Raw genomic sequence first — 9,547 nt, 5'->3', positions numbered from 1 at the left:
ATATGTATTTATTGGCATGTAATAGATGTGATTGAATAATAGTCTACATAATGTGAAACATTCATATGTGGCAGCAGTACTTCTTTCTGCACAGATGCTCTGCTTAACTATTGCTATGGACAATACTGTGTGTACCTGTGGGCAGTGGGACATACCTGTGTAATGTGTAGCTCAGCATTAAATGTCAAAGATCTGATCCATGTTATCTGTGTTCTGTAACAGTAGTGTGGCCAATGGCTGTTGGGGGGATTAGCTCTGACATTATATAAACATGGGTGTGACAGAACAACACATGCATGATAGTCATATTAAAGTGTAGCTTAGCATTGGCAGGTGCTGTAGCAGTCTAGTATGCTTATCTAGCATCTATTGCCATATATACCCCCCAATGTTAGTCTGTGTTTATATGTGACACCTGTTTGTGTTGCAGCAAGGCCCAACAGTTCAGCTGTGAGGTCCAGGGACTTACAACAGTGTGGACCATGTGTGTGTGTGTGTGTGTGTGTGTGTGTGTGTGTGTGTGTGTGTGTGTGTGTGTGTGTGTGTGTGTGTGTGTGTGTATGCCACACACACATACTGAGAAATATATATGTGTCATATATATTCACATCTGTATATGTGCATAGAGCAGGGGGCATATTGCAACTGTTTGCTAAGGGGGGATATATATGTTGGTGAAGGTTAGTATGCGTATATTTGTATGTAGGTTTTAATGTGTGACAAACAAGACAGCATACAGTGCTGGTATATGACATGTGGTGGTTAAACACTGTGGGTGGTTCATTCAGTTTGCAATGTTGAAGCCAGTAAGACCTGCTAAAGCTACCTGGGCTGTGAACACCTTCAATGCATTTATCCCAAGACTGTGCAATGTTATTACATTACTGTACACCTTACATCCTTTGTATAATTGATATTCTCACTATGAAAGTTGAATTGTATACGTGCCTCTATATATATATATATATATATATATATATATATATATATATATATATATATATATAGACAAATAGATGTGTATATGTATATATCTATATCTATATAGATATATATATATATATATATATATATATATATATATATATATATATATATATATATATATATATAAACTCATACACACCTACATCTACTTGTTGCAATAGATTCTCTGTACTGTTGACTGACTGTGATGGTCAATATGTTTGCGAATATGTCAAAGATATGTATCTGTGGGATAGCTTAATGTGAAACAATTTATTTTATGGTATTCTGGGTCCTTGCTTTGATCCTAGCAAAAGCTGTGTATTCTGTTGCTACGCAGAACAAGTGCTATTGCATACAGTGTGATTAAGTCCCTTGGTTTTAACTAGGGTGTGTCATTGGAGGCTAAAGCACTACATCTATGATTATTGATTGGTACCGATCTTGAAAGTAAATCCTGTGTGTACTGTAGTACTAACTGAAGCTCTGGGCCTGTACAGCAAAGTATGGTGTATGTCCACATTGCTTGCATCTACTGTTTTGTGTGGTCCCTGTATACATCACAGATTACATTTCTCAAGATTAAGGTTATGTAAGTACTGACACACAGTACTGTATAGTACACACTGAAAGCTTATCTGGGTTGTCATACCTTTGTGTCCTGTAATTATGTCTGACGTGTGTGTGGGTATGTCTGTAACATGTCCTTTGACATATGTGTGGTAATACATATAACTGTGTATCTAGAAACAGTCATAGTGTACTACAGCAGTATGTGACCTATATTCCCAATTGTGCACATATTTTGGCCATGGGTTTGGCATTAACAAGTTGTGTGGTATAATATTAATATATTTACTGGACCTTACACTGATTGTGATGGATGATATATTTCTTTACACATCAGATTGATGTAAATCTGCTGTGGCTAGGTGGTGCATCATGTTGCATACAGTGTGCCAGGTACTCTTTTATAGTCTTATATAGTGATTTTATTTTGTTGCTGTGCAGAACATAGTTCATTGGATAGAGAGTGAGCAAGGCACTTTCAAGCAGTTGTGGGGTGAGCAGTAAGTGGCAGTTACAGTGTTTCACTCTCAGTTAGCTTTTAGGTTGCTAAACTTTCATAAGCTGTGCTTACCCTTCTGAAAACCCACTTGCAAATGCTGAAATGTGCCTTATTCCATCTGTAGCGCCTGACCTTTGTTTTGGCTAGTAACAAAATAAAAAGCATCTACTAGGAAAAAACCCACAACCATTCACATCACAGCATATGTGATTTGCCACTAAGCCATCTCAGATATAAATATCATTTATGTATTCACAAACATAACATCCAGTACATTCATACAACACTACAGAAAATGTACTCCAACATGTAGATGTATGTGTGTGAGTAATTATTGTAATCTGTGCTCAGGTACAACATAGGTTCATAGGTTCATAGGTAGGTACTAGGCTATTGGCCCTAGGGCCTATATAAGCCTAGCCAAAGGTACCCTGGCTTTTGCCACCCAAGAAAATGAATTTCCTGTGCCACTGTCGAGCAGAGCCACAGAAGTGATCCCCGGGGTGAATTTCCTATCTCCCATCCAATCATCAAGATTTTTCTTGAACAGTGCTAATGAGGAGCTTTGTTTGATATAGATAGGTAGTTTGTTCCAGAGTATGGGAAGTCTCTGGGACAGGAATCTATCCCTCCAGCATGTTCTGTTTATTGTGGTGACAAGGTTTAGGTCCCTAGAGCATGTAGCTCATAGGGATTGGGATTTCTTTAAGTGGAGCATGTCTAAAAGCTCTGAGTTTGACATAGCTTTGTGTGTTAGGCAGAGATCGCCTCTGAGTAGGCGATATGCAACGGAGTAAAGCTGCAGTTTTTTGAGACGGTCTGCATGGGGCATCTCTTTGAGGCCGGTAATCCTCTTTGTGAGGTATTTCTGTGGCCTTTCCAGTTGTTGTAGATGTCTTGTGAGGTACATACCAAAAGGGGCATTGTACTCTATAATGGGTCTAATGAGTGATGAGTAGAGGGGAACAATGACCTCTTTTTTCCTGGATGAGAAACCTTTTGTGATGAGGTGTACCACATAGAAGGATTTCCTGACTAATGTGGCGATGTGATTATCAAAGAAGAGACTACTGTCCACCTGTGTCCCAAGGTCTCTTATCACACTTTTGGTGTTAAGTAGACTACCGCCTATGTGGTAGTTCATGGGTACTGAGTTTTTACCTAAAAGAATGACAATGCACTTTTTGGCATTGAGCTTGAGGCCATGGCTTTGACACCGGGCATCTGTCTCAGCAAGGCCCTTTTATAGGATGTCCACATCTTTTGGAGTTTTGATTATGGCTCCTAGTTTGCAGTCATCTGCAAACTTTGTTAGCCAAAGACCTTCTGTGTTGGCCTGCACTTCAGACAAGTAGATACCAAACAGGAGAGGACCCAGGACTGAACCCTGTGGTACTTCACTTGTCACTGGTCTGAAGCTGGATTTGGAGTCTGCTACTTTCACAGTGTGGGTTCTGTCAGTGAGCCAGTTGGCAACCCATCTTGTGACATAGGGATTTATACCTAGTTTAGTGAGTTTATCTATAATTCCAGAGTGGGGGATGGTGTCAAAAGCCTTGGCGAGATTTAGATAGGCTGTGAGAACCACCTTACCCTCATCTACGGCTTTGGTGACTGCTTCAAAGAAGTCTATCAGGTTTAGGAGACATGATCTGCCTTTTACAAACCTGAACTGGGTGGGGTACTGAGTTTGGAGATTACCAATGTCATTGTTTATAAGTTCCATGATGATATGCTCCATAGCCTTGCAGACCTGGCTCGTTAGGCTAATGGGGCGGTAGTTTCTGGGGTCTGTGGTGGCTCCCCTTTGTGGAGTGGGATAACTGTTGCTGTGCACCATTCAGTGGGCACATAGCCTGAGGTGAGGCTATGATTGAACATGGTACTTAGGTGGGGTGCCAGTTCATTCTGTAGTTCATGTAGAACACAGCCTGGGATGTCGTCAGGTCCCATGGATGCTGTGTTCTTGGCTTTGGATAGTGTGTTTTTTACCTGTGCAGCCATGATTACAGGAACTTTGCATTCTTCTGGTATAGAGATGGGCCCTTTAGGGGATGACAGAGGGGTAAAGTTAGCACTGAACCTATCTGCCAGGATGTTGGCAATATCTGTTGGTTCTGTATATTTAGTGCCATTGTGCTGTAACTCAGAGCAGATCTGAGTGTTGCCATTGAGATTCTTGACATAGCTAGAGAATGCTTTGTGGTTATCTTTAGAGTCAGTGGCGATTTTGTTTTCATAACTAGCTTTGGAGGATTTTATGAGGGATCTCAGCTTCTTACTGAAGCTGACCAGGGAGTTTCTCCAATCATGGGATTTTACTCTTTTTGCAACAGTTTCTTTCTTCTGTTGTAGAGTTTGTTTATGGCGGGGACCACCAGATTGGCTTCCTTTTTGGAGGATAGCATCTTGGTTCTGTTAGGGATTGCATGATCCATGCACTCATGTAAGTGCTTATAAAGTGCATTTGTGTAGGATTCAGCAGTCATACCTCTATTGTCCGTCAGCATGGGTGTCATGAAGTTTGCCACTTCTGTCTTAAGAAGCGTGAAGTTGGCTTTGGAGAATTTTTTTACTGTGGTTTCCCTAATGGGGGAGGGGGAGGGATGTGGATGTCTAGGGTGATTAGCTCATGGTCAGATCTGACCAACGAGGAATTGACCTCTGGTGTGGAGCACCAGTTGCCCATGTTGGTAATAACCAGGTCTAGGATATTGCTGCCCCTGGTGGGGTGTGGATAAGTTGATCCATGGCATTGGAATTTATGAATTCTAGAAAACGTTGAGCACAAGAGTTGGTACATGAGTAGTTTTCCCAGTTAATGGTAGGGTAGTTGAAATCGCCCATTATTAGGGTGTTAGGTTGTACCCTAATATTTTCCAGTGTATTAGGAAATGAGGAGTGGGAATCCTAGCGCATGGTGGGGGATCTGTAGCAAGCTACAATTTGGATTGCAGTCTTGCCCAGAGTTAGTTGCACTTGGATAATCTCGGATGCATTATGCTGAGCAACTAGCCTGGAGGTGTGGATATCCTTAATGAATATGGACACACCTCCATCTTTAGTGTTTTGATCCAGGTTAGGTGGCCGAAAGGTGTGGTATGAATTATAGCCTGGTAATGCAGGGGTACTCTCTGGAGCCTTGAACCAGGTCTCTGTCACTGCACAGATGTCGATGTTCTCCATTTTAAGGAGTGCCTCGAGAGTGTGCATTTTGAGGTTTAGACATCTAGCATTGAGTAGCAATACCCTCAGATTCTTCTTGCCTGTACCTGTTAGGGTGGTGAATTTGTCATTTAAACCTTACCTAAAAAGCACTATAGGGGTGGCTAGAGCCTTAGCCAGTATCCAAAATCCCAGGGGTGACAGGTGCAGGCCATCTCTGGCAAAGCATCGTGGCTTGTCGATCATGTCATCCCAGGCAGACAGATATTGTATTATGTATGTAAGTATATATATATATATATATATATATATATATATATATATAGCAGTTCAATGATATCTGTACTCTATAATGTTAAATGTGACTTGCTCAGACATATTTTTGTATTTATGTCTTCCAGGGATCATGGCCCACCACAGGAACCCAACCTACAGTAGGGTTGAAGATGATATCATCACTAGCATTATGATTCAGCACTACCAATTACTCTTTTCACGAGCCAGCCAGGACCAGCAGAGCGTACTGCAATGTGGCAAGATCTTGTCCGCAGGGTCAATGAGGTAGGCCTGCATAACCATACATATGAGCAGGTACACCACCACTGCAGTGATCTTCTCCATGTCCGTCAGCATGCTGCTGCTGTGCGTACAGAACAGCTTGCAACAGGGGGTGGTGTTAGCATCCATCCTCCCCTCAGCAGATTGGAGGAGCTGCTCTGCGGCGCAGTGGTTCAGTGGTTAACATTGTCACCTCACAGCGGTTGGTTTCTCGGTTCAAGAGGGCTCTGGTTCCTTGTGTGTGTGGAGTGCCATGTTCTCTGCATGTGCATTTCCCTCCTCCCGGTCTTTTCTCCCACATTCATTCCACATGCATCATGCATCGCAGCATTTCCGGGCCTCCACAGAAAAAACAGGCTCTGAACCCAGTCCGGGACTTTCCCGGTCAACAAATGATAAATAAATAAATAAAATAAAATAAAAAATAAAATGAGCCTGGTGGCACCTGCCCAACAACAACAACAGCAGACATACACCATGATGGAGGTTGGAGCCACCCAGCAAGCACACATGGAGCATGCAGGTAACATGGCATATCTGTAGACAAATGTTATCTGTATTGGTAGATCATGCATATGTGAGATGTGGAGTGTGTCATTCAAAGATGTGGAGCCTGTTGTTGTGCAATACTGATAATTTGGAACATAATCTGTAGCCCTGTGAATGTAAACTGTTGTTGTGCTTTAAGATTGCAAACACACAGTAGCAATGCCACAGTTGTGGCCGCTGACAAACTGTCTCATCTCTATGTAGGTACCTCTGGGGTGATGTCAAGGCAGCAGACAGATGCTGGTGACTGTGTTCCACATTTATTATTGGAAATAAAAAGTGCATGTCATAGTTAAGGTGTAGGCCATGTATACATGTAACACACCTACCCATAATGCATGCTGCGCATGTTTGGTGTAAGAGCACGCACATCTCACTAATATGATTAGCAGCCTCAAACACATGCAATATCCAGACCATCTCAAACAAATGTGGCTAGACTGTAGTGACCACTGGATAGGCACAGTTGATACTCAACATGCACATAACATACACATCTATGTCATACACAGAGCATTTTAACATGCTACACATAAAGGATTCCCAAACCCTCTGTAAAGACACACTCCAGTATCCAAAATCTCATCCACACATTACACAGAATATACCTGAAGTGTAGAGGCCTGTCCTGGGGCATTTAAACACTCTGCAACACACTACAAATTCATGTCAGGGAATGCTCCTTATTGGCCTCCTTACAAAATCATGTAACAACTGGTTGTGAAATGGTGAATTTAGCCAACATAGTACAGCTCCGGCACAGCAAGATTTGTGCTGGTTTGTGAAACATTTGTAGCCTTGAGTGACCACCTAATACCTCATGATGATGGCCTATGGTACTATACCCCATCCTGTTATTGTAACCACAGTACTACACATAGTCATTGCTACACACCATAATGATGCATGTGCACACATATGCACCTCTAAACAGTATGCATACCAATCACCATTTGTACAACTGACACATATATGTCTTGTGATGCTATTGAGTGGCTAGGTGATATGACACATATTGGGTATGTGTAGTGTTTAAATATGCAGTCATGTTTTAGCATGCCATGTCATGGATGAGACTGGCATGTCCACAATATGCTCTACACTCACCATATGTACCGTACATTGGGTATGTGGCCGAATGGTATTCTATCCGTTATCCATGCACCACTGATGATGTGTGAATACTCATCCTGCATGTGCTAAAAAGTGTCCACAATTAACACGTGTCCACAATTATATGCTAAAGACACAGAGGCTGTAATCAGCATTGGATACCTATCTGACACACAGATACACAGCCAGCAATGGTATGTACACCTGTGAGTTATGGTGCACAGTACATCACAGGGTTATGAATACCTGCACAACAATGTTGTGTCCATGTATGCATTGTGTTCCAGGGGAGGGCCATCACCTAATAACAAAACACATGCATCAAAGCCATGTATACTGTTAGTAACAAGGATTGACTATACTTGCACTGCATGCTGTTACATGTCCTGCATGCTGACATGTGTGATATGACTGTTTTGCTTGTGATACTGTACTCCACCATCACCTGCTATTGTATATGTTCTGTGATTGCTGGTGTTGTGTGTGTCTGCTTTTGGGAGGAGTGTAGTTTTGTGTGTGTACATGTGTCCATGTAGGCATGTGTGCATGTGGTCTGAAGTCATGTTCAGGTCTTAAAGTGTGTTTCCTGTTTTCCTCTCACAGGTGGCAAGGTGGGGCTGGTTCAGTATAGCAGGGAACCTGATGTCACTGAGACAGACATCGATCATGAGGATAGGTGTGTTGAGGCACAGGCAGGTTTGTCAGAGTCTGTTGCTGGGTCACCAATTGACAGTACACAAGTCTCCACCCCATCCATGCACACAGTCATACTGCCTGTACATCCATCATCACCATTGCCCTTAGCTGAGGGACAGTGTACGGTTGACACTGGCCAGGACAGTGTGGTATCTATGGCACATGTATCAGGACACAGCAGCCATAGCCAGATGTCTGGAACAGTACCGCACAGGCAGATGCTCAGGGGTTCTCATCAGAGCACTGCTGGTCATCATGTCCCTGGCAGGCATGCCACACCTCTTTCTACCACACGCATGTTCCAGGCTTTCATGGAGGCAGAGACATGAATGGAGCAGTACACCAGATAGGGGCTAAGGGCACAGAGGGCTTATTACACCTCTGTAAATGAAAATATCCATGACCTAGCAGTTGCCATGCATAACTACACTGAGGTCATTGATAGATGTTGGTGTGAGACATTGGATGTCCTCCACAATGTCATGTCCATGTTTCAGGACAGTGCAGGACAGTTGAGACATTGACATGGACGTATGCCAGCAACATCACCAGCTGGAGGTCGCCGTGGACATCCAACAAGTCACAGCCACTCCCGTAGTGCCAGTACCAGCCCCAGCAATGATGGGGGGCTGTCCATAGACCATCCTAGCAGACCACATGCATGTGGTTCTGGCCAGTCCCAGCAGGGGCCTGGATCCAGTGGACATTTGTCAACCTTTGAGGATAGTACCCAATCTAGATTAGTACAGGTTCCGTATCCATGGCCAGAGACGGTGATCTGTAAAGCCTGCCAGGTACAGTCTGTAGCTGTCTCACAAAACCCTGTATATGGCAGCCACATAGTGGAACTGTGTGCATGCACACACACATAAACCAGAAACCTAGGGCAAACACATACCTGCACACATGACATCAACATTGGCCCATAACCGTACTCATGGCCCTCACACACACACTCACACACACATGTTGATTGTATGGCTCAGTGTAGGCCTCTGGCAAACCAACAACACACCCTGTGCATATGATGAAACCTGTGCCACCTCCTGTCATCTGTAACATTGATGCAGGAACAAGCTAACATGGTGCTGATGCACAGGGTGACTTTAATAAAGTATAGCAATGGTTGGATGTGTAGCATGTTGTCAGCAGTAAAGTGTAATGATATCCTTGAAGGTGTAGCTGAGCAGGCATGATGCATTAAAGCTGTAATTAGCAATGTTGTATTGTTTTCACCAGTGTTTATTCTAATTGTGTTTTGTTTGCCCATGTGCCACTTGGCTGATGTGTGTAGTTGTGTCAGCATGCATTATACAGTGGACAGTAAGTGTGGGGTGTGTGCAACACAGGTTTTCAGGTGTCCATTTGCGAACATGGTGAAGGTGCACTGTCTGCATGTACATGCATATTGAACATATGGGCAGGGCGACA

Source organism: Protopterus annectens, chromosome 1.part1, assembly GCF_019279795.1.
Source record: "Protopterus annectens isolate FY-2018-M chromosome 1.part1, PAN1.0, whole genome shotgun sequence".
Taxonomy (NCBI): domain Eukaryota; kingdom Metazoa; phylum Chordata; order Ceratodontiformes; family Protopteridae; genus Protopterus; species Protopterus annectens.
The sequence above is the reverse complement of the archived record's forward strand: the minus strand, read 5'-3'. Positions refer to the sequence as shown.